Source organism: Spea bombifrons, chromosome 4 (genome assembly GCF_027358695.1).
Source record: "Spea bombifrons isolate aSpeBom1 chromosome 4, aSpeBom1.2.pri, whole genome shotgun sequence".
NCBI lineage: Eukaryota > Metazoa > Chordata > Amphibia > Anura > Pelobatidae > Spea > Spea bombifrons.
The window spans coordinates 103,671,921-103,695,737 of record NC_071090.1 but is presented as its reverse complement, the minus strand read 5'-3'; the positions used below and the strand labels follow the sequence as shown (position 1 = coordinate 103,695,737).

At 43.2% G+C, this 23,817-nt stretch overlaps 56 non-coding genes across 56 annotated transcripts; all 56 read right to left on the bottom strand.

Moving 5' to 3' along the window:
- Positions 1-3,833: 3,833 nt before the first annotated feature.
- On the bottom strand, positions 3,834-3,905 carry TRNAH-GUG (transfer RNA histidin (anticodon GUG)). The gene has a single exon. It is a non-coding gene; the product is annotated as a tRNA-His (tRNA).
- A 3-nt stretch (positions 3,906-3,908) lies between these two features.
- TRNAR-ACG (transfer RNA arginine (anticodon ACG)) lies at positions 3,909-3,981 on the bottom strand. The gene has a single exon. It is a non-coding gene; the product is annotated as a tRNA-Arg (tRNA).
- Positions 3,982-4,212: 231 nt separating this feature from the next.
- On the bottom strand, positions 4,213-4,285 carry TRNAR-ACG (transfer RNA arginine (anticodon ACG)). Its single transcript has one exon. It is a non-coding gene; the product is annotated as a tRNA-Arg (tRNA).
- A 445-nt stretch (positions 4,286-4,730) lies between these two features.
- TRNAH-GUG (transfer RNA histidin (anticodon GUG)) lies at positions 4,731-4,802 on the bottom strand. Its single transcript has one exon. It is a non-coding gene; the product is annotated as a tRNA-His (tRNA).
- A 3-nt stretch (positions 4,803-4,805) lies between these two features.
- On the bottom strand, positions 4,806-4,878 carry TRNAR-ACG (transfer RNA arginine (anticodon ACG)). The gene has a single exon. It is a non-coding gene; the product is annotated as a tRNA-Arg (tRNA).
- Positions 4,879-5,341: 463 nt separating this feature from the next.
- TRNAH-GUG (transfer RNA histidin (anticodon GUG)) lies at positions 5,342-5,413 on the bottom strand. Its single transcript has one exon. It is a non-coding gene; the product is annotated as a tRNA-His (tRNA).
- Positions 5,414-5,416: 3 nt separating this feature from the next.
- Positions 5,417-5,489, bottom strand: TRNAR-ACG (transfer RNA arginine (anticodon ACG)). Its single transcript has one exon. It is a non-coding gene; the product is annotated as a tRNA-Arg (tRNA).
- A 477-nt stretch (positions 5,490-5,966) lies between these two features.
- On the bottom strand, positions 5,967-6,038 carry TRNAH-GUG (transfer RNA histidin (anticodon GUG)). The gene has a single exon. It is a non-coding gene; the product is annotated as a tRNA-His (tRNA).
- A 3-nt stretch (positions 6,039-6,041) lies between these two features.
- On the bottom strand, positions 6,042-6,114 carry TRNAR-ACG (transfer RNA arginine (anticodon ACG)). The gene has a single exon. It is a non-coding gene; the product is annotated as a tRNA-Arg (tRNA).
- A 463-nt stretch (positions 6,115-6,577) lies between these two features.
- TRNAH-GUG (transfer RNA histidin (anticodon GUG)) lies at positions 6,578-6,649 on the bottom strand. Its single transcript has one exon. It is a non-coding gene; the product is annotated as a tRNA-His (tRNA).
- A 3-nt stretch (positions 6,650-6,652) lies between these two features.
- TRNAR-ACG (transfer RNA arginine (anticodon ACG)) lies at positions 6,653-6,725 on the bottom strand. Its single transcript has one exon. It is a non-coding gene; the product is annotated as a tRNA-Arg (tRNA).
- Positions 6,726-7,171: 446 nt separating this feature from the next.
- Positions 7,172-7,243, bottom strand: TRNAH-GUG (transfer RNA histidin (anticodon GUG)). The gene has a single exon. It is a non-coding gene; the product is annotated as a tRNA-His (tRNA).
- Positions 7,244-7,246: 3 nt separating this feature from the next.
- On the bottom strand, positions 7,247-7,319 carry TRNAR-ACG (transfer RNA arginine (anticodon ACG)). Its single transcript has one exon. It is a non-coding gene; the product is annotated as a tRNA-Arg (tRNA).
- Positions 7,320-7,781: 462 nt separating this feature from the next.
- Positions 7,782-7,853, bottom strand: TRNAH-GUG (transfer RNA histidin (anticodon GUG)). Its single transcript has one exon. It is a non-coding gene; the product is annotated as a tRNA-His (tRNA).
- A 3-nt stretch (positions 7,854-7,856) lies between these two features.
- TRNAR-ACG (transfer RNA arginine (anticodon ACG)) lies at positions 7,857-7,929 on the bottom strand. Its single transcript has one exon. It is a non-coding gene; the product is annotated as a tRNA-Arg (tRNA).
- A 477-nt stretch (positions 7,930-8,406) lies between these two features.
- Positions 8,407-8,478, bottom strand: TRNAH-GUG (transfer RNA histidin (anticodon GUG)). Its single transcript has one exon. It is a non-coding gene; the product is annotated as a tRNA-His (tRNA).
- Positions 8,479-8,481: 3 nt separating this feature from the next.
- Positions 8,482-8,554, bottom strand: TRNAR-ACG (transfer RNA arginine (anticodon ACG)). The gene has a single exon. It is a non-coding gene; the product is annotated as a tRNA-Arg (tRNA).
- Positions 8,555-9,017: 463 nt separating this feature from the next.
- TRNAH-GUG (transfer RNA histidin (anticodon GUG)) lies at positions 9,018-9,089 on the bottom strand. Its single transcript has one exon. It is a non-coding gene; the product is annotated as a tRNA-His (tRNA).
- Positions 9,090-9,092: 3 nt separating this feature from the next.
- On the bottom strand, positions 9,093-9,165 carry TRNAR-ACG (transfer RNA arginine (anticodon ACG)). Its single transcript has one exon. It is a non-coding gene; the product is annotated as a tRNA-Arg (tRNA).
- Positions 9,166-9,396: 231 nt separating this feature from the next.
- TRNAR-ACG (transfer RNA arginine (anticodon ACG)) lies at positions 9,397-9,469 on the bottom strand. Its single transcript has one exon. It is a non-coding gene; the product is annotated as a tRNA-Arg (tRNA).
- A 463-nt stretch (positions 9,470-9,932) lies between these two features.
- On the bottom strand, positions 9,933-10,004 carry TRNAH-GUG (transfer RNA histidin (anticodon GUG)). Its single transcript has one exon. It is a non-coding gene; the product is annotated as a tRNA-His (tRNA).
- An 875-nt stretch (positions 10,005-10,879) lies between these two features.
- TRNAH-GUG (transfer RNA histidin (anticodon GUG)) lies at positions 10,880-10,951 on the bottom strand. The gene has a single exon. It is a non-coding gene; the product is annotated as a tRNA-His (tRNA).
- Positions 10,952-10,954: 3 nt separating this feature from the next.
- On the bottom strand, positions 10,955-11,027 carry TRNAR-ACG (transfer RNA arginine (anticodon ACG)). Its single transcript has one exon. It is a non-coding gene; the product is annotated as a tRNA-Arg (tRNA).
- Positions 11,028-11,504: 477 nt separating this feature from the next.
- On the bottom strand, positions 11,505-11,576 carry TRNAH-GUG (transfer RNA histidin (anticodon GUG)). Its single transcript has one exon. It is a non-coding gene; the product is annotated as a tRNA-His (tRNA).
- A 3-nt stretch (positions 11,577-11,579) lies between these two features.
- On the bottom strand, positions 11,580-11,652 carry TRNAR-ACG (transfer RNA arginine (anticodon ACG)). Its single transcript has one exon. It is a non-coding gene; the product is annotated as a tRNA-Arg (tRNA).
- Positions 11,653-12,451: 799 nt separating this feature from the next.
- Positions 12,452-12,523, bottom strand: TRNAH-GUG (transfer RNA histidin (anticodon GUG)). The gene has a single exon. It is a non-coding gene; the product is annotated as a tRNA-His (tRNA).
- A 3-nt stretch (positions 12,524-12,526) lies between these two features.
- Positions 12,527-12,599, bottom strand: TRNAR-ACG (transfer RNA arginine (anticodon ACG)). The gene has a single exon. It is a non-coding gene; the product is annotated as a tRNA-Arg (tRNA).
- A 477-nt stretch (positions 12,600-13,076) lies between these two features.
- On the bottom strand, positions 13,077-13,148 carry TRNAH-GUG (transfer RNA histidin (anticodon GUG)). The gene has a single exon. It is a non-coding gene; the product is annotated as a tRNA-His (tRNA).
- A 3-nt stretch (positions 13,149-13,151) lies between these two features.
- Positions 13,152-13,224, bottom strand: TRNAR-ACG (transfer RNA arginine (anticodon ACG)). The gene has a single exon. It is a non-coding gene; the product is annotated as a tRNA-Arg (tRNA).
- Positions 13,225-13,762: 538 nt separating this feature from the next.
- Positions 13,763-13,835, bottom strand: TRNAR-ACG (transfer RNA arginine (anticodon ACG)). Its single transcript has one exon. It is a non-coding gene; the product is annotated as a tRNA-Arg (tRNA).
- Positions 13,836-14,066: 231 nt separating this feature from the next.
- TRNAR-ACG (transfer RNA arginine (anticodon ACG)) lies at positions 14,067-14,139 on the bottom strand. The gene has a single exon. It is a non-coding gene; the product is annotated as a tRNA-Arg (tRNA).
- A 537-nt stretch (positions 14,140-14,676) lies between these two features.
- Positions 14,677-14,749, bottom strand: TRNAR-ACG (transfer RNA arginine (anticodon ACG)). The gene has a single exon. It is a non-coding gene; the product is annotated as a tRNA-Arg (tRNA).
- Positions 14,750-15,195: 446 nt separating this feature from the next.
- Positions 15,196-15,267, bottom strand: TRNAH-GUG (transfer RNA histidin (anticodon GUG)). The gene has a single exon. It is a non-coding gene; the product is annotated as a tRNA-His (tRNA).
- Positions 15,268-15,270: 3 nt separating this feature from the next.
- On the bottom strand, positions 15,271-15,343 carry TRNAR-ACG (transfer RNA arginine (anticodon ACG)). The gene has a single exon. It is a non-coding gene; the product is annotated as a tRNA-Arg (tRNA).
- A 463-nt stretch (positions 15,344-15,806) lies between these two features.
- TRNAH-GUG (transfer RNA histidin (anticodon GUG)) lies at positions 15,807-15,878 on the bottom strand. Its single transcript has one exon. It is a non-coding gene; the product is annotated as a tRNA-His (tRNA).
- A 3-nt stretch (positions 15,879-15,881) lies between these two features.
- TRNAR-ACG (transfer RNA arginine (anticodon ACG)) lies at positions 15,882-15,954 on the bottom strand. Its single transcript has one exon. It is a non-coding gene; the product is annotated as a tRNA-Arg (tRNA).
- Positions 15,955-16,720: 766 nt separating this feature from the next.
- TRNAH-GUG (transfer RNA histidin (anticodon GUG)) lies at positions 16,721-16,792 on the bottom strand. The gene has a single exon. It is a non-coding gene; the product is annotated as a tRNA-His (tRNA).
- Positions 16,793-16,795: 3 nt separating this feature from the next.
- On the bottom strand, positions 16,796-16,868 carry TRNAR-ACG (transfer RNA arginine (anticodon ACG)). Its single transcript has one exon. It is a non-coding gene; the product is annotated as a tRNA-Arg (tRNA).
- Positions 16,869-17,099: 231 nt separating this feature from the next.
- On the bottom strand, positions 17,100-17,172 carry TRNAR-ACG (transfer RNA arginine (anticodon ACG)). Its single transcript has one exon. It is a non-coding gene; the product is annotated as a tRNA-Arg (tRNA).
- A 460-nt stretch (positions 17,173-17,632) lies between these two features.
- On the bottom strand, positions 17,633-17,704 carry TRNAH-GUG (transfer RNA histidin (anticodon GUG)). The gene has a single exon. It is a non-coding gene; the product is annotated as a tRNA-His (tRNA).
- A 3-nt stretch (positions 17,705-17,707) lies between these two features.
- Positions 17,708-17,780, bottom strand: TRNAR-ACG (transfer RNA arginine (anticodon ACG)). The gene has a single exon. It is a non-coding gene; the product is annotated as a tRNA-Arg (tRNA).
- A 156-nt stretch (positions 17,781-17,936) lies between these two features.
- Positions 17,937-18,008, bottom strand: TRNAH-GUG (transfer RNA histidin (anticodon GUG)). Its single transcript has one exon. It is a non-coding gene; the product is annotated as a tRNA-His (tRNA).
- Positions 18,009-18,011: 3 nt separating this feature from the next.
- TRNAR-ACG (transfer RNA arginine (anticodon ACG)) lies at positions 18,012-18,084 on the bottom strand. The gene has a single exon. It is a non-coding gene; the product is annotated as a tRNA-Arg (tRNA).
- Positions 18,085-18,883: 799 nt separating this feature from the next.
- Positions 18,884-18,955, bottom strand: TRNAH-GUG (transfer RNA histidin (anticodon GUG)). Its single transcript has one exon. It is a non-coding gene; the product is annotated as a tRNA-His (tRNA).
- A 3-nt stretch (positions 18,956-18,958) lies between these two features.
- TRNAR-ACG (transfer RNA arginine (anticodon ACG)) lies at positions 18,959-19,031 on the bottom strand. Its single transcript has one exon. It is a non-coding gene; the product is annotated as a tRNA-Arg (tRNA).
- A 477-nt stretch (positions 19,032-19,508) lies between these two features.
- On the bottom strand, positions 19,509-19,580 carry TRNAH-GUG (transfer RNA histidin (anticodon GUG)). The gene has a single exon. It is a non-coding gene; the product is annotated as a tRNA-His (tRNA).
- A 3-nt stretch (positions 19,581-19,583) lies between these two features.
- On the bottom strand, positions 19,584-19,656 carry TRNAR-ACG (transfer RNA arginine (anticodon ACG)). The gene has a single exon. It is a non-coding gene; the product is annotated as a tRNA-Arg (tRNA).
- Positions 19,657-20,194: 538 nt separating this feature from the next.
- Positions 20,195-20,267, bottom strand: TRNAR-ACG (transfer RNA arginine (anticodon ACG)). Its single transcript has one exon. It is a non-coding gene; the product is annotated as a tRNA-Arg (tRNA).
- A 463-nt stretch (positions 20,268-20,730) lies between these two features.
- TRNAH-GUG (transfer RNA histidin (anticodon GUG)) lies at positions 20,731-20,802 on the bottom strand. The gene has a single exon. It is a non-coding gene; the product is annotated as a tRNA-His (tRNA).
- Positions 20,803-20,805: 3 nt separating this feature from the next.
- TRNAR-ACG (transfer RNA arginine (anticodon ACG)) lies at positions 20,806-20,878 on the bottom strand. Its single transcript has one exon. It is a non-coding gene; the product is annotated as a tRNA-Arg (tRNA).
- Positions 20,879-21,109: 231 nt separating this feature from the next.
- On the bottom strand, positions 21,110-21,182 carry TRNAR-ACG (transfer RNA arginine (anticodon ACG)). Its single transcript has one exon. It is a non-coding gene; the product is annotated as a tRNA-Arg (tRNA).
- Positions 21,183-21,644: 462 nt separating this feature from the next.
- On the bottom strand, positions 21,645-21,716 carry TRNAH-GUG (transfer RNA histidin (anticodon GUG)). Its single transcript has one exon. It is a non-coding gene; the product is annotated as a tRNA-His (tRNA).
- Positions 21,717-21,719: 3 nt separating this feature from the next.
- On the bottom strand, positions 21,720-21,792 carry TRNAR-ACG (transfer RNA arginine (anticodon ACG)). Its single transcript has one exon. It is a non-coding gene; the product is annotated as a tRNA-Arg (tRNA).
- A 156-nt stretch (positions 21,793-21,948) lies between these two features.
- TRNAH-GUG (transfer RNA histidin (anticodon GUG)) lies at positions 21,949-22,020 on the bottom strand. Its single transcript has one exon. It is a non-coding gene; the product is annotated as a tRNA-His (tRNA).
- A 3-nt stretch (positions 22,021-22,023) lies between these two features.
- TRNAR-ACG (transfer RNA arginine (anticodon ACG)) lies at positions 22,024-22,096 on the bottom strand. Its single transcript has one exon. It is a non-coding gene; the product is annotated as a tRNA-Arg (tRNA).
- An 890-nt stretch (positions 22,097-22,986) lies between these two features.
- Positions 22,987-23,059, bottom strand: TRNAC-ACA (transfer RNA cysteine (anticodon ACA)). The gene has a single exon. It is a non-coding gene; the product is annotated as a tRNA-Cys (tRNA).
- Between the last annotated feature and the right edge of the window lie 758 nt (positions 23,060-23,817).

The following is a 23,817-nucleotide window of genomic DNA, read 5'->3' as shown; positions in this document are numbered from 1 at the left end:
ATCAAGATAGCGTGTTACATATTACTTCCATGGTTGTTGGTGCTGAGTTTTTTGGTTGCTGTGTTGTTTGAACTATATCAGAAGCCAATTGGAATGGATGATCCAACAAAGGATTTACCACAGGAGACATTGTTATCACATAAAATAAGAGAAGTTCGGGTGGATCGACTCCTGACATCAGACATTGATACATCAAGAGACATTGTTGGACAAATTAGATTCGGTTATGGCTCCAGAGATCAACCTTGTTTGACTATATTTTTTGAGCATACCTCAGAAATCACGGTTCATGCGAAAGTAGGACCAAAAGCCAAATTCACACAGTCACAGGGGAATTATACCCATAATAATCAGACAGGTGTTTGGGAATGTCATCCTACTGAGTCCATGTGGTGGTCTATAACAATTAAGGGAGAAGAACATGCACAATGGACAGGTGATGTTACCAATGAGATGTTAACATCAGGGAAAATGGGAAGATCTAAGACAGAGATTTGGTATAAGACTCAGTCTTATGGGAAAATCTTAGATCCTTCACTGCTTTCTATATCAGCAGGGGATGATGATTGGACTAGGGTTTGGAACTTTCAGGTGGAAAGAGAGACAGCTTTGGTCAAAGTATCTTTTGTGTTTACAGTAACTAATTCTATAGCACCTGAAGTTAGAGTTAATCCCCGTAGTGTGAAAGTCCAAGAGGAATTGGAACCTATAGAACTACAATGTGGGACAAGGTTACCATTACCCCAGGAAGCATCACTCGTTTGGTCAAAAGGGAAAACATCTTTAGGAAGTTTTACGAATAATCCAACTCGTATACTTCATAAGGGTCAAATGGGGGATGTACATTGGAATGGTATGCATTTTATACTTAGATTAGATAGTCCAACTCGTAAAGACTCTGGGATATATGAATGTTGTGTATTACTGAAAGGAGATTACAAACACTGCGACAGAGCAAATGTCAGTGTTTGGTCCCCTGAAGATAATTTGTGTACTGGTACTAGACTCAAACCATCCAATCCTTTTCAGGTTAATTATTTTCAATCTAAACCATTGTTGAGGAATGGATCGTTTGTAACCCTAGTTTGGACTTTTAACATGACTGATTGGAAAATATCCACTTGGTTTCCTCAATGTTTGTCACACCTTACTAATATGGAAAAAGGTCTTGCCCAATGGTTTGAACAAAATCCATTGAGAATGACAAGAAGTAGACGAGGTGTTATTGAGGGAATCTTGGGGGGTGTTGGTTCGGTAGGAAGCTTACTGAATACTATGGATATAAATACTCTTAAATCCGATTTGGGATCCGTAAGTTATGTAGGAAGTCAGGGAGCAAAAGTACAAAAAGGGTTAAATCAGTTATTGGAACAAATGGTTCTAAGTTCTGCTACTGTGATTGGGTCGTCTGTATCTCACTTACAGGATGCCACTTTAGACTTAATAGAGAGTCAAGAGGAGAATCAAGTGTCAAGGGCATGCCTGGAAATACAGATAGAATATTCCACTAATCTAAAGATGATTGCACAGGCTTTACAGAGTGGTATTACACCTTTGGGTTTGTTGAAAAGCTTACCTGATAAATATAGTTTTGGTCTGGGTCATATTGATTTGTGGATTAATAAATGGATGGGATGTGATCAGGATTTTTGTATTGGGACATCTTTAATCCCAGTGGCAGGAGTTGAACAAGTAATGGTACCAGTAACAGTTTTAGGAATTCCGGTCAGTGACACACAATTGATTCATTATAATTTAAGATATACAGATTTTGTATTTGATGGGGAAAATCTGGAACAATTAGATGTTTCAGCTTGTCTTCATTTTGTTTCCAAAGTAATATGTCTTCCAGGGCAAGAAAAAGTTGTCTATCATTCTTGTTTTCACAATCATTCATCATGTGAGGCCAGGATTGAAAGTGTTACATCTGTGCATGAATTAATGACTCAAGTAAAGATAGGAAAAGTTTGTTTTCAGGTAATGAAGGAAGAGTCATTGGTCAAAGCATTCTTTTCAAATTGTATGCATAATGAAACTCTTCACAGAGGATTATATTGCATAGAAGGAGAATTGAAAAAGTTGGAGATAGATGGGAAAAAGTTTAATGTCTCCACTATGGGCATAGAGCGTTTAAAAACACTACCTCTGCAATTTAATCTCACACAGATAGACCATTTTCCTTGGAAAACATGGACTGAGGAAATAAAGAAAGATAAGGGATTATTGGCCATATTAAAACAACAATTGAGAGATGCAGAAATTGTTTTCCAACATAAACAAGGTGAATTAGAACAAATTCAACATCAATGGAATGATATGTCTGGAGTTAGTTGGTGGTCAAATTTTAAAAAATCAGTAAATATGTGGTCACAATCTTCAGTAAAATCCGCAGCTGGGAATATATTGTTGAATCCAATTGTTATTATAGCTATACTTGTTTTATTATGTATTATTTATCAAAGTTTTCTTATGTGTAGAATAAGTAAGATATATAAACATGTTAAGTATGAAGTAGATAAGGGAGATGGAATATTAAGGGAATTGATAAAAAGGGCACAATCCTCTCATTCCATAACAAATGTAGAGAAAAGGGTGTCTCATGCTAATGATTATCATATGGTCCCAGGTAAAGTGTGATGTGATTGTAGTATAAATGTGATACGAATGTGATACGAATGGTGAGTAAATGTGAATATTTGAAAAGATATGATAAGGATATTATCCTATCATCAGGGGGAATTGTAAAAGATTCTAATACATTTTTTAACCTCAATTAAGAAATGGACCATATATAATTATTAGTATAGGCAATAGTCAAAGATATGTAATTATTGGGCATAAATAAATGATAATTAAGATATATTAATATGTTTCAAGGTTTCCTTGACCTTAAATATAGAATGAAGGATTTGCTGAACATGCAGTCTATAGATAGGATAGTAGCTTGCTAATGCATGGTATAGTTGTAACTCTAAAAGGGCATTACAATATACGTACAGCGACCACCTAAAATAGGGTTTGGGCGTGTAAGACCTAAGTGAACATGTTTGAACACCTAATTAGGTGAAGACCAATAGACTGACATCATTTTCAAATGATATATAAGCTTGGTGTACGAGAGGCATAGGAGGAGAGGTAGAGGAGAGATGTACTTGCCATCCACAGACTCTTCTTGTCCCAACACTCCCTCCCTCCATCCTCAGGAATGCATAGGACAGATGCCATCAACTAAATTCCTTTCCAAGGTTTTGTAAGACTTGTTTCGTATTATTTTTGTTATCTTCTTTTTATATTCTTCTTTTATTTTTGTTCGTATTAAATGTTTTACCTTTGTTTGCATCTAAGTGACTCTGCCTATTTTTGACGCACATACATTTATATGTGATCCAATTATTTGAAGTTTGTATTGGCCCTATATATTTTCTTACAAGAGCATAAAAGAGTGAGACTTCATGTTTTCTAGAAAGTGAGCTATGGCAGGCAAATTATTTGGTAGGAAATGACTAAACAATGTAGAGATAGGGTGCTAAAATACGCCAAAAAAGAAGAAAAAAAGGAGCTTCCTGATCATGAAAAATGGTGGCCAAGTAGTTGGCTTGTTCCCACAAGCAAAAGGAAAGGTAGAAATGCTTGCTTGAAAGCACAGTGAAGATATTTCTGCTAGTTACCTCTCATTGTTTTCCATTTGTGTCAGACTCTTTCTTCCCAAGTGAATGGAATGTGCACTTGAGCACGCGCAGCCTCTAATGAACAGGTGTTGAGAGAACATATCCGTAACAAGGAATTCTGGACAGGAGCTTGAAAGGTCCTGTAGCAATTTAGAAAAAGTGCAGTGCCGTGACCCGGATTCGAACCGGGGTTGCTGCGGCCACAACGCAGAGTACTAACCACTATACGATCACGGCAGGCGAGCCAGGTAGGAGTCGAACCTACAATCTTCTGATCCGTAGTCAGACGCGTTATCCATTGCGCCACTGGCCCACACATGTGAAAAGTTGGATTCCATTTGTGTCAGACTCTTTCTTCCCAAGTGAATGGAATGTGCACTTGAGCACGCGCAGCCTCTAATGAACAGGTGTTGAGAGAACATATCCGTAACAAGGAATTCTGGACAGGAGCAATTTAGAAAAAGTAGAGTGCCATGACCCGGATTCGAACCGGGGTTGCTGCGGCCACAACGGAGAGTACTAACCACTATACGATCACGGCAGGCGAGCCAGGTAGGAGTCGAACCTACAATCTTCTGATCCGTAGTCAGACGCGTTATCCATTGCGCCACTGGCCCACACATGTGAAAAGTTGGATATCCGTTGATTTAGTGAGAAGATTGAGGTAGCTTCTTGAGAGCATAAAAGAGTGAGACTTCATGTTTTCTAGAAAGTGAGCTATGGCAGGCAAATTATTTGGTAGGAAATGACTAAACAATGTAGAGATAGGGTGCTAAAATACGCCAAAAAAGAAGAAAAAAAGGAGCTTCCTGATCATGAAAAATGGTGGCCAAGTAGTTGGCTTGTTCCCACAAGCAAAAGGAAAGGTAGAAATGCTTGCTTGAAAGCACAGTGAAGATATTTCTGCTAGTTACCTCTCATTGTTTTCCATTTGTGTCAGACTCTTTCTTCCCAAGTGAATGGAATGTGCACTTGAGCACGCGCAGCCTCTAATGAACAGGTGTTGAGAGAACATATCCGTAACAAGGAATTCTGGACAGGAGCAATTTAGAAAAAGTAGAGTGCCGTGACCCGGATTCGAACCGGGGTTGCTGCGGCCACAACGCAGAGTACTAACCACTATACGATCACGGCAGGCGAGCCAGGTAGGAGTCGAACCTACAATCTTCTGATCCGTAGTCAGACGCGTTATCCATTGCGCCACTGGCCCACACATGTGAAAAGTTGGATATCCGTTGCTTTAGTGAGAAGATTGAGGTAGCTTCTTGAGAGCATAAAAGAGTGAGACTTCATGTTTTCTAGAAAGTGAGCTATGGCAGGCAAATTATTTGGTAGGAAATGACTAAACAATGTAAAGATAGGGTGCTAAAATACGCCAAAAAAGAAGAAAAAAAGGAGCTTCCTGATCATGAAAAATGGTGGCCAAGTAGTTGGCTTGTTCCCACAAGCAAAAGGAAAGGTAGAAATACTTGCTTGAAAGCACAGTGAAGATATTTTTGCTAGTTACCTCTCATTGTTTTCCATTTGTGTCAGACTCTTTCTTCCCAAGTGAATGGAATGTGCACTTGAGCACGCGCAGCCTCTAATGAACAGGTGTTGAGAGAACAGATCCGTAACAAGGAATTCTGGACAGGAGCTTGGAAAGGTCCTGTAGCAATTTAGAAAAAGTAGAGTGCCGTGACCCGGATTCGAACCGGGGTTGCTGCGGCCACAACGCAGAGTACTAACCACTATACGATCACGGCAGGCGAGCCAGGTAGGAGTCGAACCTACAATCTTCTGATCCGTAGTCAGATGCGTTATCCATTGCGCCGCTGGCCCACACATGTGAAAACTTGGATATCCGTTGCTTTAGTGAGAAGATTGAGGTAGCTTCTTGAGAGCATAAAAGAGTGAGACTTCATGTTTTCTAGAAAGTGAGCTATGGCAGGCAAATTATTTGGTAGGAAATGACTAAACAATGTAGAGATAGGGTGCTAAAATACGCCAAAAAAGAAGAAAAAAAGGAGAAAGAAAAAAAGGAGCTTCCTGATCATGAAAAATGGTGGCCAAGTAGTTGGCTTGTTCCCACAAGCAAAAGGAAAGGTAGAAATGCTTGCTTGAAAGCACAGTGAAGATATTTCTGCTAGTTACCTCTCATTGTTTTCAATTTGTGTCAGACTCTTTCTTCCCAAGTGAATGGAATGTGCACTTGAGCACGCGCAGCCTCTAATGAACAGGTGTTGAGAGAACATATCCGTAACAAAGAATTCTGGACAGGAGCTTGAAAGGTCCTGTAGCAATTTAGAAAAAGTAGAGTGCCGTGACCCGGATTCGAACCGGGGTGGCTGCGGCCACAACGCAGAGTACTAACCACTATACGATCACGGCAGGCGAGCCAGGTAGGAGTCGAACCTACAATCTTCTGATCCGTAGTCAGACGCGTTATCCATTGCGCCACTGGCCCACACATGTAAAAAGTTGGATATCCGTTGCTTTAGTGAGAAGATTGAGGTAGCTTCTTGAGAGCATAAAAGAGTGAGACTTCATGTTTTCTAGAAAGTGAGCTATGGCAGGCAAATTATTTGGTAGGAAATGACTAAACAATGTAGAGATAGGGTGCTAAAATACGCCAAAGGAGAAAGAAAAAAAGGAGCTTCCTGATCATGAAAAATGGTGGCCAAGTAGTTGGCTTGTTCCCACAAGCAAAAGGAAAGGTAGAAATGCTTGCTTGAAAGCACAGTGAAGATATTTCTGCTAGTTACCTCTCATTGTTTTCCATTTGTGTCAGACTCTTTCTTCCCAAGTGAATGGAATGTGCACTTGAGCACGCGCAGCCTCTAATGAACAGGTGTTGAGAGAACATATCCGTAACAAGGAATTCTGGACAGGAGCTTGAAAGGTCCTGTAGCAATTTAGAAAAAGTACAGTGCCGTGACCCGGATTCGAACCGGGGTTGCTGCGGCCACAACGCAGAGTACTAACCACTATACGATCACAGCAGGCGAGCCAGGTAGGAGTCGAACCTACAATCTTCTGATTCGTAGTCAGACGCGTTATCCATTGCGCCACTGGCCCACACATGTGAAAAGTTGGATATCCGTTGCTTTAGTGAGAAGATTGAGGTAGCTTCTTGAGAGCATAAAAGAGTGAGACTTCATGTTTTCTAGAAAGTGAGCTATGGCAGGCAAATTATTTGGTAGGAAATGACTAAACAATGTAGAGATAGGGTGCTAAAATACGCCAAAGGAGAAAGAAAAAAAGGAGCTTCCTGATCATGAAAAATGGTGGCCAAGTAGTTGGCTTGTTCCCACAAGCAAAAGGAAAGGTAGAAATGCTTGCTTGAAAGCACAGTGAAGATATTTCTGCTAGTTACCTCTCATTGTTTTCCATTTGTGTCAGACTCTTTCTTCCCAAGTGAATGGAATGTGCACTTGAGCACGCGCAGCCTCTAATGAACAGGTGTTGAGAGAACATATCCGTAACAAGGAATTCTGGACAGGAGCAATTTAGAAAAAGTAGAGTGCCGTGACCCGGATTCGAACCGGGGTTGCTGCGGCCACAACGCAGAGTACTAACCACTATACGATCACGGCAGGCGAGCCAGGTAGGAGTCGAACCTACAATCTTCTGATCCGTAGTCAGACGCGTTATCCATTGCGCCACTGGCCCACACATGTGAAAAGTTGGATATCCGTTGCTTTAGTGAGAAGATTGAGGTAGCTTCTTGAGAGCATAAAAGAGTGAGACTTCATGTTTTCTAGAAAGTGAGCTATGGCAGGCAAATTATTTGGTAGGAAATGACTAAACAATGTAGAGATAGGGTGCTAAAATACGCCAAAAAAGAAGAAAAAAAGGAGCTTCCTGATCATAAAAAATGGTGGCCAAGTAGTTGGCTTGTTCCCACAAGCAAAAGGAAAGGTAGAAATACTTGCTTGAAAGCACAGTGAAGATATTTCTGCTAGTTACCTCTCATTGTTTTCCATTTGTGTCAGACTCTTTCTTCCCAAGTGAATGGAATGTGCACTTGAGCACGCGCAGCCTCTAATGAACAGGTGTTGAGAGAACAGATCCGTAACAAGGAATTCTGGACAGGAGCTTGAAAGGTCCTGTAGCAATTTAGAAAAAGTAGAGTGCCGTGACCCGGACTCGAACCGGGGTTGCTGCGGCCACAACGCAGAGTACTAACCACTATACGATCACGGCAGGCGAGCCAGGTAGGAGTCGAACCTACAATCTTCTGATCCGTAGTCAGACGCGTTATCCATTGCGCCACTGGCCCACACATGTGAAAAGTTGGATATCCGTTGCTTTAGTGAGAAGATTGAGGTAGCTTCTTGAGAGCATAAAAGAGTGAGACTTCATGTTTTCTAGAAAGTGAGCTATGGCAGGCAAATTATTTGGTAGGAAATGACTAAACAATGTAGAGATAGGGTGCTAAAATACGCCAAAAAAGAAGAAAAAAAGGAGAAAGAAAAAAAGGAGCTTCCTGATCATGAAAAATGGTGGCCAAGTAGTTGGCTTGTTCCCACAAGCAAAAGGAAAGGTAGAAATGCTTGCTTGAAAGCACAGTGAAGATATTTCTGCTAGTTACCTCTCATTGTTTTCAATTTGTGTCAGACTCTTTCTTCCCAAGTGAATGGAATGTGCACTTGGGCACGCGCAGCCTCTAATGAACAGGTGTTGAGAGAACATATCCGTAACAAGGAATTCTGGACAGGAGCTTGAAAGGTCCTGTAGCAATTTAGAAAAAGTAGAGTGCCGTGACCCGGATTCGAACCGGGGTTGCTGCGGCCACAACGCAGAGTACTAACCACTATACGATCACAGCAGGCGAGCCAGGTAGGAGTCGAACCTATAATCTTCTGATCCGTAGTCAGACGCGTTATCCATTGCACCACTGGCCCACACACGAGAAAAGTTGGATATCCGTTGCTTTAGTGAGAAGATTGAGGTAGCTTCTTGAGAGCATAAAAGAGTGAGACTTCATGTTTTCTAGAAAGTGAGCTATGGCAGGCAAATTATTTGGTAGGAAATGACTAAACAATGTAGAGATAGGGTGCTAAAATACGCCAAAGGAGAAAGAAAAAAAGGAGCTTCCTGATCATGAAAAATGGTGGCCAAGTAGTTGGCTTGTTCCCACAAGCAAAAGGAAAGGTAGAAATGCTTGCTTGAAAGCACAGTGAAGATATTTCTGCTAGTTACCTCTCATTGTTTTCCATTTGTGTCAGACTCTTTCTTCCCAAGTGAATGGAATGTGCACTTGAGCACTCGCAGCCTCTACTGAACAGGTGTTGAGAGAACATTTCCGTAACAAGGAATTCTGGACAGGAGCTTGAAAGGTCCTGTAGCAATTTAGAAAAAGTGCAGTGCCGTGACCCGGATTCGAACCGGGGTTGCTGCGGCCACAACGCAGAGTACTAACCACTACACGATCACGGCAGGCGAGCCAGGTAGGAGTCGAACCTACAATCTTCTGATCCGTAGTCAGACGCGTTATCCATTGCGCCACTGGCCCACACATGTGAAAAGTTGGATTCCATTTGTGTCAGACTCTTTCTTCCCAAGTGAATGGAACGTGCACTTGAGCACGCGCAGCCTCTAATGAACAGGTGTTGAGAGAACATATCCGTAACAAGGAATTCTGGACAGGAGCAATTTAGAAAAAGTAGAGTGCCGTGACACGGATTCGAACCGGGGTTGCTGCGGCCACAACGCAGAGTACTAACCACTATACGATCACGGCAGGCGAGCCAGGTAGGAGTCGAACCTATAATCTTCTGATCCGTAGTCAGACGCGTTATCCATTGCGCCACTGGCCCACACATGTGAAAAGTTGGATATCCGTTGCTTTAGTGAGAAGATTGAGGTAGCTTCTTGAGAGCATAAAAGAGTGAGACTTCATGTTTTCTAGAAAGTGAGCTATGGCAGGCAAATTATTTGGTAGGAAATGACTAAACAATGTAGAGATAGGGTGCTAAAATACGCCAAAGGAGAAAGAAAAAAAGGAGCTTCCTGATCATGAAAAATGGTGGCCAAGTAGTTGGCTTGTTCCCACAAGCAAAAGGAAAGGTAGAAATGCTTGCTTGAAAGCACAGTGAAGATATTTCTGCTAGTTACCTCTCATTGTTTTCCATTTGTGTCAGACTCTTTCTTCCCAAGTGAATGGAATGTGCACTTGAGCACGCGCAGCCTCTAATGAACAGGTGTTGAGAGAACATATCCGTAACAAGGAATTCTGGACAGGAGCTTGAAAGGTCCTGTAGCAATTTAGAAAAAGTACAGTGCCGTGACCCGGATTCGAACCGGGGTTGCTGCGGCCACAACGCAGAGTACTAACCACTATACGATCACAGCAGGCGAGGCAGGAAGGAGTCGAACCTACAATCTTCTGATCCGTAGTCAGACGCGTTATCCATTGCGCCACTGGCCCACACATGTGAAAAGTTGGATATCCGTTGCTTTAGTGAGAAGATTGAGGTAGCTTCTTGAGAGCATAAAAGAGTGAGACTTCATGTTTTCTAGAAAGTGAGCTATGGCAGGCAAATTATTTGGTAGGAAATGACTAAACAATGTAGAGATAGGGTGCTAAAATACGCCAAAGGAGAAAGAAAAAAAGGAGCTTCCTGATCATAAAAAATGGTGGCCAAGTAGTTGGCTTGTTCCCACAAGCAAAAGGAAAGGTAGAAATGCTTGCTTGAAAGCACAGTGAAGATATTTCTGCTAGTTACCTCTCATTGTTTTCCATTTGTGTCAGACTCTTTCTTCCCACACATGTGAAAAGTTGGATATCCGTTGCTTTAGTGAGAAGATTGAGGTAGCTTCTTGAGAGCATAAAAGAGTGAGACTTCATGTTTTCTAGAAAGTGAGCTATGGCAGGCAAATTATTTGGTAGGAAATGACTAAACAATGTAGAGATAGGGTGCTAAAATACGCCAAAAAAGAAGAAAAAAAGGAGCTTCCTGATCATGAAAAATGGTGGCCAAGTAGTTGGCTTGTTCCCACAAGCAAAAGGAAAGGTAGAAATACTTGCTTGAAAGCACAGTGAAGATATTTCTGCTAGTTACCTCTCATTGTTTTCCATTTGTGTCAGACTCTTTCTTCCCAAGTGAATGGAATGTGCACTTGAGCACGCGCAGCCTCTAATGAACAGGTGTTGAGAGAACATATCCGTAACAAGGAATTCTGGACAGGAGCTTGAAAGGTCCTGTAGCAATTTAGAAAAAGTAGAGTGCCGTGACCCGGATTCGAACCGGGGTTGCTGCGGCCACAACGCAGAGTACTAACCACTATACGATCACGGCAGGCGAGCCAGATAGGAGTCGAACCTACAATCTTCTGATCCGTAGTCAGACGCGTTATCCATTGCGCCACTGGCCCACACATGTGAAAAGTTGGATATCCGTTGCTTTAGTGAGAAGATTGAGGTAGCTTCTTGAGAGCATAAAAGAGTGAGACTTCATGTTTTCTAGAAAGTGAGCTATGGCAGGCAAATTATTTGGTAGGAAATGACTAAACAATGTAGAGATAGGGTGCTAAAATACGCCAAAAAAGAAGAAAAAAAGGAGAAAGAAAAAAAGGAGCTTCCTGATCATGAAAAATGGTGGCCAAGTAGTTGGCTTGTTCCCACAAGCAAAAGGAAAGGTAGAAATGCTTGCTTGAAAGCACAGTGAAGATATTTCTGCTAGTTACCTCTCATTGTTTTCAATTTGTGTCAGACTCTTTCTTCCCAAGTGAATGGAATGTGCACTTGAGCACGCGCAGCCTCTAATGAACAGGTGTTGAGAGAACATATCCGTAACAAGGAATTCTGGACAGGAGCTTGAAAGGTCCTGTAGCAATTTAGAAAAAGTAGAGTGCCGTGACCCGGATTCGAACCGGGGTTGCTGCGGCCACAACGCAGAGTACTAACCACTATACGATCACGGCAGGCGAGCCAGGTAGGAGTCGAACCTACAATCTTCTGATCCGTAGTCAGACGCGTTATCCATTGCGCCACTGGCCCACACATGTAAAAAGTTGGATATCCGTTGCTTTAGTGAGAAGATTGAGGTAGCTTCTTGAGAGCATAAAAGAGTGAGACTTCATGTTTTCTAGAAAGTGAGCTATGGCAGGCAAATTATTTGGTAGGAAATGACTAAACAATGTAGAGATAGGGTGCTAAAATACGCCAAAGGAGAAAGAAAAAAAGGAGCTTCCTGATCATGAAAAATGGTGGCCAAGTAGTTGGCTTGTTCCCACAAGCAAAAGGAAAGGTAGAAATGCTTGCTTGAAAGCACAGTGAAGATATTTCTGCTAGTTACCTCTCATTGTTTTCCATTTGTGTCAGACTCTTTCTTCCCACACATGTGAAAAGTTGGATATCCGTTGCTTTAGTGAGAAGATTGAGGTAGCTTCTTGAGAGCATAAAAGAGTGAGACTTCATGTTTTCTAGAAAGTGAGCTATGGCAGGCAAATTATTTGGTAGGAAATGACTAAACAATGTAGAGATAGGGTGCTAAAATACGCCAAAAAAGAAGAAAAAAAGGAGCTTCCTGATCATGAAAAATGGTGGCCAAGTAGTTGGCTTGTTCCCACAAGCAAAAGGAAAGGTAGAAATACTTGCTTGAAAGCACAGTGAAGATATTTCTGCTAGTTACCTCTCATTGTTTTCCATTTGTGTCAGACTCTTTCTTCCCAAGTGAATGGAATGTGCACTTGAGCACGCGCAGCCTCTAATGAACAGGTGTTGAGAGAACAGATCCGTAACAAGGAATTCTGGACAGGAGCTTGAAAGGTCCTGTAGCAATTTAGAAAAAGTAGAGTGCCGTGACCCGGATTCGAACCGGGGTTGCTGCGGCCACAACGCAGAGTACTAACCACTATACGATCACGGCAGGCGAGCCAGGTAGGAATCGAACCTACAATCTTCTGATTCGTAGTCAGACGCGTTATCCATTGCGCCACTGGCCCACCGTGTGAAAAGTTGGATATCCGTTGCTTTAGTGAGAAGATTGAGGTAGCTTCTTGAGAGCATAAAAGAGTGAGACTTCATGTTTTCTAGAAAGTGAGCTATGGCAGGCAAATTATTTGGTAGGAAATGACTAAACAATGTAGAGATAGGGTGCTAAAATACGCCAAAAAAAGAAGAAAAAAAGGAGAAAGAAAAAAAGGAGCTTCCTGATCATGAAAAATGGTGGCCAAGTAGTTGGCTTGTTCCCACAAGCAAAAGGAAAGGTAGAAATGCTTGCTTGAAAGCACAGTGAAGATATTTCTGCTAGTTACCTCTCATTGTTTTCAATTTGTGTCAGACTCTTTCTTCCCAAGTGAATGGAATGTGCACTTGGGCACGCGCAGCCTCTAATGAACAGGTGTTGAGAGAACATATCCGTAACAAGGAATTCTGGACAGGAGCTTGAAAGGTCCTGTAGCAATTTAGAAAAAGAACAGTGCCGTGACCCGGATTCGAACCGGGGTTGCTGCGGCCACAACGCAGAGTACTAACCACTATACGATCACAGCAGGCGAGCCAGGTAGGAGTCGAACCTACAATCTTCTGATCCGTAGTCAGACGCGTTATCCATTGCGCCACTGGCCCACACATGTGAGAAGATGGATATCCGTTGCTTTAGTGAGAAGATTGAGGTAGCTTCTTGAGAGCATAAAAGAGTGAGACTTCATGTTTTCTAGAAAGTGAGCTATGGCAGGCAAATTATTTGGTAGGAAATGACTAAACAATGTAGAGATAGGGTGCTAAAATACGCCAAAGGAGAAAGAAAAAAAGGAGCTTCCTGATCATGAAAAATGGTGGCCAAGTAGTTGGCTTGTTCCCACAAGCAAAAGGAAAGGTAGAAATGCTTGCTTGAAAGCACAGTGAAGATATTTCTGCTAGTTACCTCTCATTGTTTTCAATTTGTGTCAGACTCTTTCTTCCCAAGTGAATGGAATGTGCACTTGAGCACGCGCAGCCTCTAATGAACAGGTGTTGAGAGAACATATCCGTAACAAGGAATTCTGGACAGGAGCTTGAAAGGTCCTGTAGCAATTTAGAAAAAGTGCAGTGCCGTGACCCGGATTCGAACTGGGGTTGCTGCGGCCACAACGCAGAGTACTAACCACTATACGATCACGGCAGGCGAGCCAGGTAGGAGTCGAACCTACAATCTTCTGATCCGTAGTCAGACGCGTTATCCATTGCGCCACTGGCCCACACATGTGAAAAGTTGGATTCCATTTGTGTCAGACTCTTTCTTCCCAAGTGAATGGAATGTGCACTTGAGCACGCGCAGCCTCTAATGAACAGGTGTTGAGAGAACATATCCGTAACAAGGAATTCTGGACAGGAGCAATTTAGAAAAAGTAGAGTGCCGTGACCTGGATTCGAACCGGGGTTGCTGCGGCCACAACGCAGAGTACTAACCACTATACGATCACGGCAGGCGAGCCAGGTAGGAGTCGAACCTACAATCTTCTGATCCGTAGTCAGACGCGTTATCCATTGCGCCACTGGCCCACACATGTAAAAAGTTGGATATCCGTTGCTTTAGTGAGAAGATTGAGGTAGCTTCTTGAGAGCATAAAAGAGTGAGACTTCATGTTTTCTAGAAAGTGAGCTATGGCAGGCAAATTATTTGGTAGGAAATGACTAAACAATGTAGAGATAGGGTGCTAAAATACGCCAAAAAAGAAGAAAAAAAGGAGCTTCCTGATCATGAAAAATGGTGGCCAAGTAGTTGGCTTGTTCCCACAAGCAAAAGGAAAGGTAGAAATGCTTGCTTGAAAGCACAGTGAAGATATTTCTGCTAGTTACCTCTCATTGTTTTCCATTTGTGTCAGACTCTTTCTTCCCAAGTGAATGGAATGTGCACTTGAGCACGCGCAGCCTCTAATGAACAGGTGTTGAGAGAACATATCCGTAACAAGGAATTCTGGACAGGAGCTTGAAAGGTCCTGTAGCAATTTAGAAAAAGTGCAGTGCCGTGACGCGGATTCGAACCGGGGTTGCTGCGGCCACAACGCAGAGTACTAACCACTATACGATCACGGCAGGCGAGCCAGGTAGGAGTCGAACCTACAATCTTCTGATCCGTAGTCAGACGCGTTATCCATTGCGCCACTGGCCCACACATGTAAAAAGTTGGATATCCGTTGCTTTAGTGAGAAGATTGAGGTAGCTTCTTGAGAGCATAAAAGAGTGAGACTTCATGTTTTCTAGAAAGTGAGCTATGGCAGGCAAATTATTTGGTAGGAAATGACTAAACAATGTAGAGATAGGGTGCTAAAATACGCCAAAGGAGAAAGAAAAAAAGGAGCTTCCTGATCATGAAAAATGGTGGCCAAGTAGTTGGCTTGTTCCCACAAGCAAAAGGAAAGGTAGAAATGCTTGCTTGAAAGCACAGTGAAGATATTTCTGCTAGTTACCTCTCATTGTTTTCCATTTGTGTCAGACTCTTTCTTCCCAAGTGAATGGAATGTGCACTTGAGCACGCGCAGCCTCTAATGAACAGGTGTTGAGAGAACATATCCGTAACAAGGAATTCTGGACAGGAGCAATTTAGAAAAAGTAGAGTGCCGTGACCCGGATTCGAACCGGGGTTGCTGCGGCCACAACACAGAGTACTAACCACTATACGATCACGGCAGGCGAGCCAGGTAGGAGTCGAACCTACAATCTTCTGATCCGTAGTCAGACGCGTTATCCATTGCGCCACTGGCCCACACATGTGAAAAGTTGGATATCCGTTGCTTTAGTGAGAAGATTGAGGTAGCTTCTTGAGAGCATAAAAGAGTGAGACTTCATGTTTTCTAGAAAGTGAGCTATGGCAGGCAAATTATTTGGTAGGAAATGACTAAACAATGTAGAGATAGGGTGCTAAAATACGCCAAAGGAGAAAGAAAAAAAGGAGCTTCCTGATCATGAAAAATGGTGGCCAAGTAGTTGGCTTGTTCCCACAAGCAAAAGGAAAGGTAGAAATGCTTGCTTGAAAGCACAGTGAAGATATTTCTGCTAGTTACCTCTCATTGTTTTCCATTTGTGTCAGACTCTTTCTTCCCAAGTGAATGGAATGTGCACTTGAGCACTCGCAGCCTCTACTGAACAGGTGTTGAGAGAACATTTCCGTAACAAGGAATTCTGGACAGGAGCTTGAAAGGTCCTGTAGCAATTTAGAAAAAGTGCAGTGCCGTGACCCGGATTCGAACCGGGGTTGCTGCGGCCACAACGCAGAGTACTAACCACTACACGATCACGGCAGGCGAGCCAGGTAGGAGTCGAACCTACAATCTTCTGATCCGTAGTCAGACGCGTTATCCATTGCGCCACTGGCCCACACATGTGAAAAGTTGGATTCCATTTGTGTCAGACTCTTTCTTCCCAAGTGAATGGAATGTGCACTTGAGCACGCGCAGCCTCTAATGAACAGGTGTTGAGAGAACATATCCGTAACAAGGAATTCTGGACAGGAGCAATTTAGAAAAAGTAGAGTGCCGTGACACGGATTCGAACCGGGGTTGCTGCGGCCACAACGCAGAGTACTAACCACTATACGATCACGGCAGGCGAGCCAGGTAGGAGTCAAACCTACAATCTTCTGAGCCGTAGTCAGACGCGTCATCCATTGCGCCACTGGCCCACACATGTGAAAAGTTGGATATCCGTTGCTTTAGTGAGAAGATTGAGGTAGCTTCTTGAGAGCATAAAAGAGTGAGACTTCATGTTTTCTAGAAAGTGAGCTATGGCAGGCAAATTATTTGGTAGGAAATGACTAAACAATGTAGAGATAGGGTGCTAAAATACGCCAAAAAAGAAGAAAAAAAGGAGCTTCCTGATCATGAAAAATGGTGGCCAAGTAGTTGGCTTGTTCCCACAAGCAAAAGGAAAGGTAGAAATGCTTGCTTGAAAGCACAGTGAAGATATTTCTGCTAGTTACTTCTCATTGTTTTCCATTTGTGTCAGACTCTTTCTTCCCAAGTGAATGGAATGTGCACTTGAGCACTCGCAGCCTCTACTGAACAGGTGTTGAGAGAACATTTCCGTAACAAGGAATTCTGGACAGGAGCTTGAAAGGTCCTGTAGCAATTTAGAAAAAGTGCAGTGCCATGACCCGGATTCGAACCGGGGTTGCTGCGGCCACAACGCAGAGTACTAACCACTATACGATCACGGCAGGCGAGCCAGGTAGGAGTCGAACCTACAATCTTCTGATCCGTAGTCAGACGCGTTATCCATTGCGCCACTGGCCCACACATGTGAAAAGTTGGATTCCATTTGTGTCAGACTCTTTCTTCCCAAGTGAATGGAATGTGCACTTGAGCACGCGCAGCCTCTAATGAACAGGTGTTGAGAGAACATATCCGTAAGAAGGAATTCTGGACAGGAGCAATTTAGAAAAAGTAGAGTGCCGTGACACGGATTCGAACCGGGGTTGCTGCGGCCACAACGCAGAGTACTAACCACTATACGATCACGGCAGGCGAGCCAGGTAGGAGTCGAACCTACAATCTTCTGAGCCGTAGTCAGACGCGTTATCCATTGCGCCACTGGCCCACACATGTGAAAAGTTGGATATCCGTTGCTTTAGTGAGAAGATTGAGGTAGCTTCTTGAGAGCATAAAAGAGTGAGACTTCATGTTTTCTAGAAAGTGAGCTATGGCAGGCAAATTATTTGGTAGGAAATGACTAAACAATGTAGAGATAGGGTGCTAAAATACGCCAAAAAAGAAGAAAAAAAGGAGCTTCCTGATCATGAAAAATGGTGGCCAAGTAGTTGGCTTGTTCCCACAAGCAAAAGGAAAGGTAGAAATGCTTGCTTGAAAGCACAGTGAAGATATTTCTGCTAGTTACCTCTCATTGTTTTCCATTTGTGTCAGACTTTCTTCCCAAGTGAATGGAATGTGCACTTGAGCACGCGCAGCCTCTAATGAACAGGTGTTGAGAGAACATATCCGTAACAAGGAATTCTGGACAGGAGCTTGAAAGGTCCTGTAGCAATTTAGAAAAAGCGTAGTGCCGTGACCCGGATTCGAACCGGGGTTGCTGCGGCCACAACGCAGAGTACTAACCACTATACGATCACGGCAGGCGAGCCAGGTAGGAGTCGAACCTACAATCTTTTGATCCGTAGTCAGACGCGTTATCCATTGCGCCACTGGCCCACACATGTGAAAAGTTGGATTCCATTTGTGTCAGACTCTTTCTTCCCAAGTGAATGGAATGTGCACTTGAGAACGCGCAGCCTCTAATGAACAGGTGTTGAGAGAACATATCCGTAACAAGGAATTCTGGACAGGAGCAATTTAGAAAAAGTAGAGTGCCGTGACCCGGATTCGAACCGGGGTTGCTGCGGCCACAACGCAGAGTACTAACCACTATACGATCACAGCAGGCGAGCCAGGTAGGAGTCGAACCTACAATCTTCTGATCCGTAGTCAGACGCGTTATCCATTGCGCCACTGGCCCACACATGTAAAAAGTTGGATATCCGTTGCTTTAGTGAGAAGATTGAGGTAGCTTCTTGAGAGCATAAAAGAGTGAGACTTCATGTTTTCTAGAAAGTGAGCTATGGCAGGCAAATTATTTGGTAGGAAATGACTAAACAATGTAGAGATAGGGTGCTAAAATACGCCAAAGGAGAAAGAAAAAAAGGAGCTTCCTGATCATGAAAAATGGTGGCCAAGTAGTTGGCTTGTTCCCACAAGCAAAAGGAAAGGTAGAAATGCTTGCTTGAAAGCACAGTGAAGATATTTCTGCTAGTTACCTCTCATTGTTTTCCATTTGTGTCAGACTCTTTCTTCCCACACATGTGAAAAGTTGGATATCCGTTGCTTTAGTGAGAAGATTGAGGTAGCTTCTTGAGAGCATAAAAGAGTGAGACTTCATGTTTTCTAGAAAGTGAGCTATGGCAGGCAAATTATTTGGTAGGAAATGACTAAACAATGTAGAGATAGGGTGCTAAAATACGCCAAAAAAGAAGAAAAAAAGGAGCTTCCTGATCATGAAAAATGGTGGCCAAGTAGTTGGCTTGTTCCCACAAGCAAAAGGAAAGGTAGAAATACTTGCTTGAAAGCACAGTGAAGATATTTCTGCTAGTTACCTCTCATTGTTTTCCATTTGTGTCAGACTCTTTCTTCCCAAGTGAATGGAATGTGCACTTGAGCACGCGCAGCCTCTAATGAACAGGTGTTGAGAGAACATATCCGTAACAAGGAATTCTGGACAGGAGCTTGAAAGGTCCTGTAGAAATTTAGAAAAAGTAGAGTGCCGTGACCCGGATTCGAACCGGGGTTGCTGCGGCCACAACGCAGAGTACTAACCACTATACGATCACGGCAGGCGAGCCAGGTAGGAGTCGAACCTACAATCTTCTGATCCGTAGTCAGACGCGTTATCCATTGCGCCACTGGCCCACACATGTGAAAAGTTGGATATCCGTTGCTTTAGTGAGAAGATTGAGGTAGCTTCTTGAGAGCATAAAAGAGTGAGACTTCATGTTTTCTAGAAAGTGAGCTATGGCAGGCAAATTATTTGGTAGGAAATGACTAAACAATGTAGAGATAGGGTGCTAAAATACGCCAAAAAAGAAGAAAAAAAGGAGAAAGAAAAAAAGGAGCTTCCTGATCATGAAAAATGGTGGCCAAGTAGTTGGCTTGTTCCCACAAGCAAAAGGAAAGGTAGAAATGCTTGCTTGAAAGCACAGTGAAGATATTTCTGCTAGTTACCTCTCATTGTTTTCAATTTGTGTCAGACTCTTTCTTCCCAAGTGAATGGAACGTGCACTTGAGCACGCGCAGCCTCTAATGAACAGGTGTTGAGAGAACATATCCGTAACAAGGAATTCTGGACAGGAGCTTGAAAGGTCCTGTAGCAATTTAGAAAAAGTAGAGTGCCATGACCCGGATTCGAACCGGGGTTGCTGCGGCCACAACGCAGAGTACTAACCACTATACGATCACGGCAGGCAAGCCAGGTAGGAGTCGAACCTACAATCTTCTGATCCGTAGTCAGACGCGTTATCCATTGCGCCACTGGCCCACACATGTAAAAAGTTGGATATCCGTTGCTTTAGTGAGAAGATTGAGGTAGCTTCTTGAGAGCATAAAAGAGTGAGACTTCATGTTTTCTAGAAAGTGAGCTATGGCAGGCAAATTATTTGGTAGGAAATGACTAAACAATGTAGAGATAGGGTGCTAAAATACGCCAAAGGAGAAAGAAAAAAAGGAGCTTCCTGATCATGAAAAATGGTGGCCAAGTAGTTGGCTTGTTCCCACAAGCAAAAGGAAAGGTAGAAATGCTTGCTTGAAAGCACAGTGAAGATATTTCTGCTAGTTACCTCTCATTGTTTTCCATTTGTGTCAGACTCTTTCTTCCCAAGTGAATGGAATGTGCACTTGAGCACGCGCAGCCTCTAATGAACAGGTGTTGAGAGAACATATCCGTAACAAGGAATTCTGGACAGGAGCTTGAAAGGTCCTGTAGCAATTTAGAAAAAGTACAGTGCCGTGACCCGGATTCGAACCGGGGTTGCTGCGGCCACAACGCAAAGTACTAACCACTATACGATCACAGCAGGCGAGCCAGGTAGGAGTCGAACCTACAATCTTCTGATCCGTAGTCAGATGCGTTATCCATTGCGCCACTGGCCCACACATGTGAAAAGTTGGATATCCGTTGCTTTAGTGAGAAGATTGAGGTAGCTTCTTGAGAGCATAAAAGAGTGAGACTTCATGTTTTCTAGAAAGTGAGCTATGGCAGGCAAATTATTTGGTAGGAAATGACTAAACAATGTAGAGATAGGGTGCTAAAATACGCCAAAGGAGAAAGAAAAAAAGGAGCTTCCTGATCATGAAAAATGGTGGCCAAGTAGTTGGCTTGTTCCCACAAGCAAAAGGAAAGGTAGAAATGCTTGCTTGAAAGCACAGTGAAGATATTTCTGCTAGTTACCTCTCATTGTTTTCCATTTGTGTCAGACTCTTTCTTCCCAAGTGAATGGAATGTGCACTTGAGCACTCGCAGCCTCTACTGAACAGGTGTTGAGAGAACATTTCCGTAACAAGGAATTCTGGACAGGAGCTTGAAAGGTCCTGTAGCAATTTAGAAAAAGTGCAGTGCCGTGACCCGGATTCGAACCGGGGTTGCTGCGGCCACAACGCAGAGTACTAACCACTATACGATCACGGCAGGCGAGCCAGGTAGGAGTCGAACCTACAATCGTCTGATCCGTAGTCAGACGCGTTATCCATTGCGCCACTGGCCCACACATGTGAAAAGTTGGATTCCATTTGTGTCAGACTCTTTCTTCCCAAGTGAATGGAATGTGCACTTGAGCACGCGCAGCCTCTAATGAACAGGTGTTGAGAGAACATATCCGTAACAAGGAATTCTGGACAGGAGCAATTTAGAAAAAGTAGAGTGCCGTGACACGGATTCGAACCGGGGTTGCTGCGGCCACAACGCAGAGTACTAACCACTATACGATCACGGCAGGCGAGCCAGGTAGGAGTCGAACCTACAATCTTCCGAGCCGTAGTCAGACGCGTTATCCATTGCGCCACTGGCCCACACATGTGAAAAGTTGGATATCCGTTGCTTTAGTGAGAAGATTGAGGTAGCTTCTTGAGAGCATAAAAGAGTGAGACTTCATGTTTTCTAGAAAGTGAGCTATGGCAGGCAAATTATTTGGTAGGAAATGACTAAACAATGTAGAGATAGGGTGCTAAAATACACCAAAAAAGAAGAAAAAAAGGAGCTTCCTGATCATGAAAAATGGTGGCCAAGTAGTTGGCTTGTTCCCACAAGCAAAAGGAAAGGTAGAAATGCTTGCTTGAAAGCACAGTGAAGATATTTCTGCTAGTTACCTCTCATTGTTTTCCATTTGTGTCAGACTCTTTCTTCCCAAGTGAATGGAATGTGCACTTGAGCACGCGCAGCCTCTAATGAACAGGTGTTGAGAGAACATATCCGTAACAAGGAATTCTGGACAGGAGCTTGAAAGGTCCTGTAGCAATTTAGAAAAAGTGCAGTGCCGTGACCCGGATTCGAACCGGGGTTGCTGCGGCCACAACGCAGAGTACTAACCACTATACGATCACGGCAGGCGAGCCAGGTAGGAGTCGAACCTACAATCTTCTGATCCGTAGTCAGACGCGTTATCCATTGCGCCACTGGCCCACACATGTGAAAAGTTGGATTCCATTTGTGTCAGACTCTTTCTTCCCAAGTGAATGGAATGTGCACTTGAGCATGCGCAGCCTCTAATGAACAGGTGTTGAGAGAACATATCCGTAACAAGGAATTCTGGACAGGAGCAATTTAGAAAAAGTAGAGTGCCGTGACCAGGATTCGAACCAGGGTTGCTGCGGCCACAACGCAGAGTACTAACCACTATACGATCACGGCAGGCGAGCCAGGTAGGAGTCGAACCTACAATCTTCTGATCCGTAGTCAGACGCGTTATCCATTGCGCCACTGGCCCACACATGTAAAATGTTGGATATCCGTTGCTTTAGTGAGAAGATTGAGGTAGCTTCTTGAGAGCATAAAAGAGTGAGACTTCATGTTTTCTAGAAAGTGAGCTATGGCAGGCAAATTATTTGGTAGGAAATGACTAAACAATGTAGAGATAGGGTGCTAAAATACGCCAAAGGAGAAAGAAAAAAAGGAGCTTCCTGATCATGAAAAATGGTGGCCAAGTAGTTGGCTTGTTCCCACAAGCAAAAGGAAAGGTAGAAATGCTTGCTTGAAAGCACAGTGAAGATATTTCTGCTAGTTACCTCTCATTGTTTTCCATTTGTGTCAGACTCTTTCTTCCCAACACATGTGAAAAGCTGGATATCCGTTGCTTTAGTGAGAAGATTGAGGTAGCTTCTTGAGAGCATAAAAGAGTGAGACTTCATGTTTTCTAGAAAGTGAGCTATGGCAGGCAAATTATTTGGTAGGAAATGACTAAACAATGTAGAGATAGGGTGCTAAAATACGCCAAAAAAGAAGAAAAAAAGGAGAAAGAAAAAAAGGAGCTTCCTGATCATGAAAAATGGTGGCCAAGTAGTTGGCTTGTTCCCACAAGCAAAAGGAAAGGTAGAAATGCTTACTTGAAAGCACAGTGAAGATATTTCTGCTAGTTACCTCTCATTGTTTTCCATTTGTGTCAGACTCTTTCTTCCCAAGTGAATGGAATGTGCACTTGAGCACGCGCAGCCTCTAATGAACAGGTGTTGAGAGAACATATCCGTAACAAGGAATTCTGGACAGGAGCTTGAAAGGTCCTGTAGCAATTTAGAAAAAGTAGAGTGCCGTGACCCGGATTCGAACCGGGGTTGCTGTGGCCACAACGCAGAGTTCTAACCACTATACGATCACGGCAGGCGAGCCAGGTAGGAGTCGAACCTACAATCTTCTGATCTGTAGTCAGACGCTTTATCCATTGCGCCACTGGCCCACACATGTGAAAAGTTGGATATCCGTTGCTTTAGTGAGAAGATTGAGGTAGCTTCTTGAGAGCATAAAAGAGTGAGACTTCATGTTTTCTAGAAAGTGAGCTATGGCAGGCAAATTATTTGGTAGGAAATGACTAAACAATGTAGAGATAGGGTGCTAAAATACGCCAAAAAAGAAGAAAAAAAGGAGCTTCCTGATCATGAAAAATGGTGGCCAAGTAGTTGGCTTGTTCCCACAAGCAAAAGGAAAGGTAGAAATACTTGCTTGAAAGCACAGTGAAGATATTTCTGCTAGTTACCTCTCATTGTTTTCCATTTGTGTCAGACTCTTTCTTCCCAAGTGAATGGAATGTGCACTTGAGCACGCGCAGCCTCTAATGAACAGGTGTTGAGAGAACAGATCCGTAACAAGGAATTCTGGACAGGAGCTTGAAAGGTCCTGTAGCAATTTAGAAAAAGTAGAGTGCCGTGACCCGCATTCGAACTGGGGTTGCTGCGGCCACAACGCAGAGTACTAACCACTATACGATCACGGCAGGCGAGCCAGGTAGGAGTCGAGCCTACAATCTTCTGATCTGTAGTCAGACGCGTTATGCATTGCGCCACTGGCCCACACATGTGAAAAGTTGGATATCCGTTGCTTTAGTGAGAAGATTGAGGTAGCTTCTTGAGAGCATAAAAGAGTGAGACTTCATGTTTTCTAGAAAGTGAGCTATGGCAGGCAAATTATTTGGTAGGAAATGACTAAACAATGTAGAGA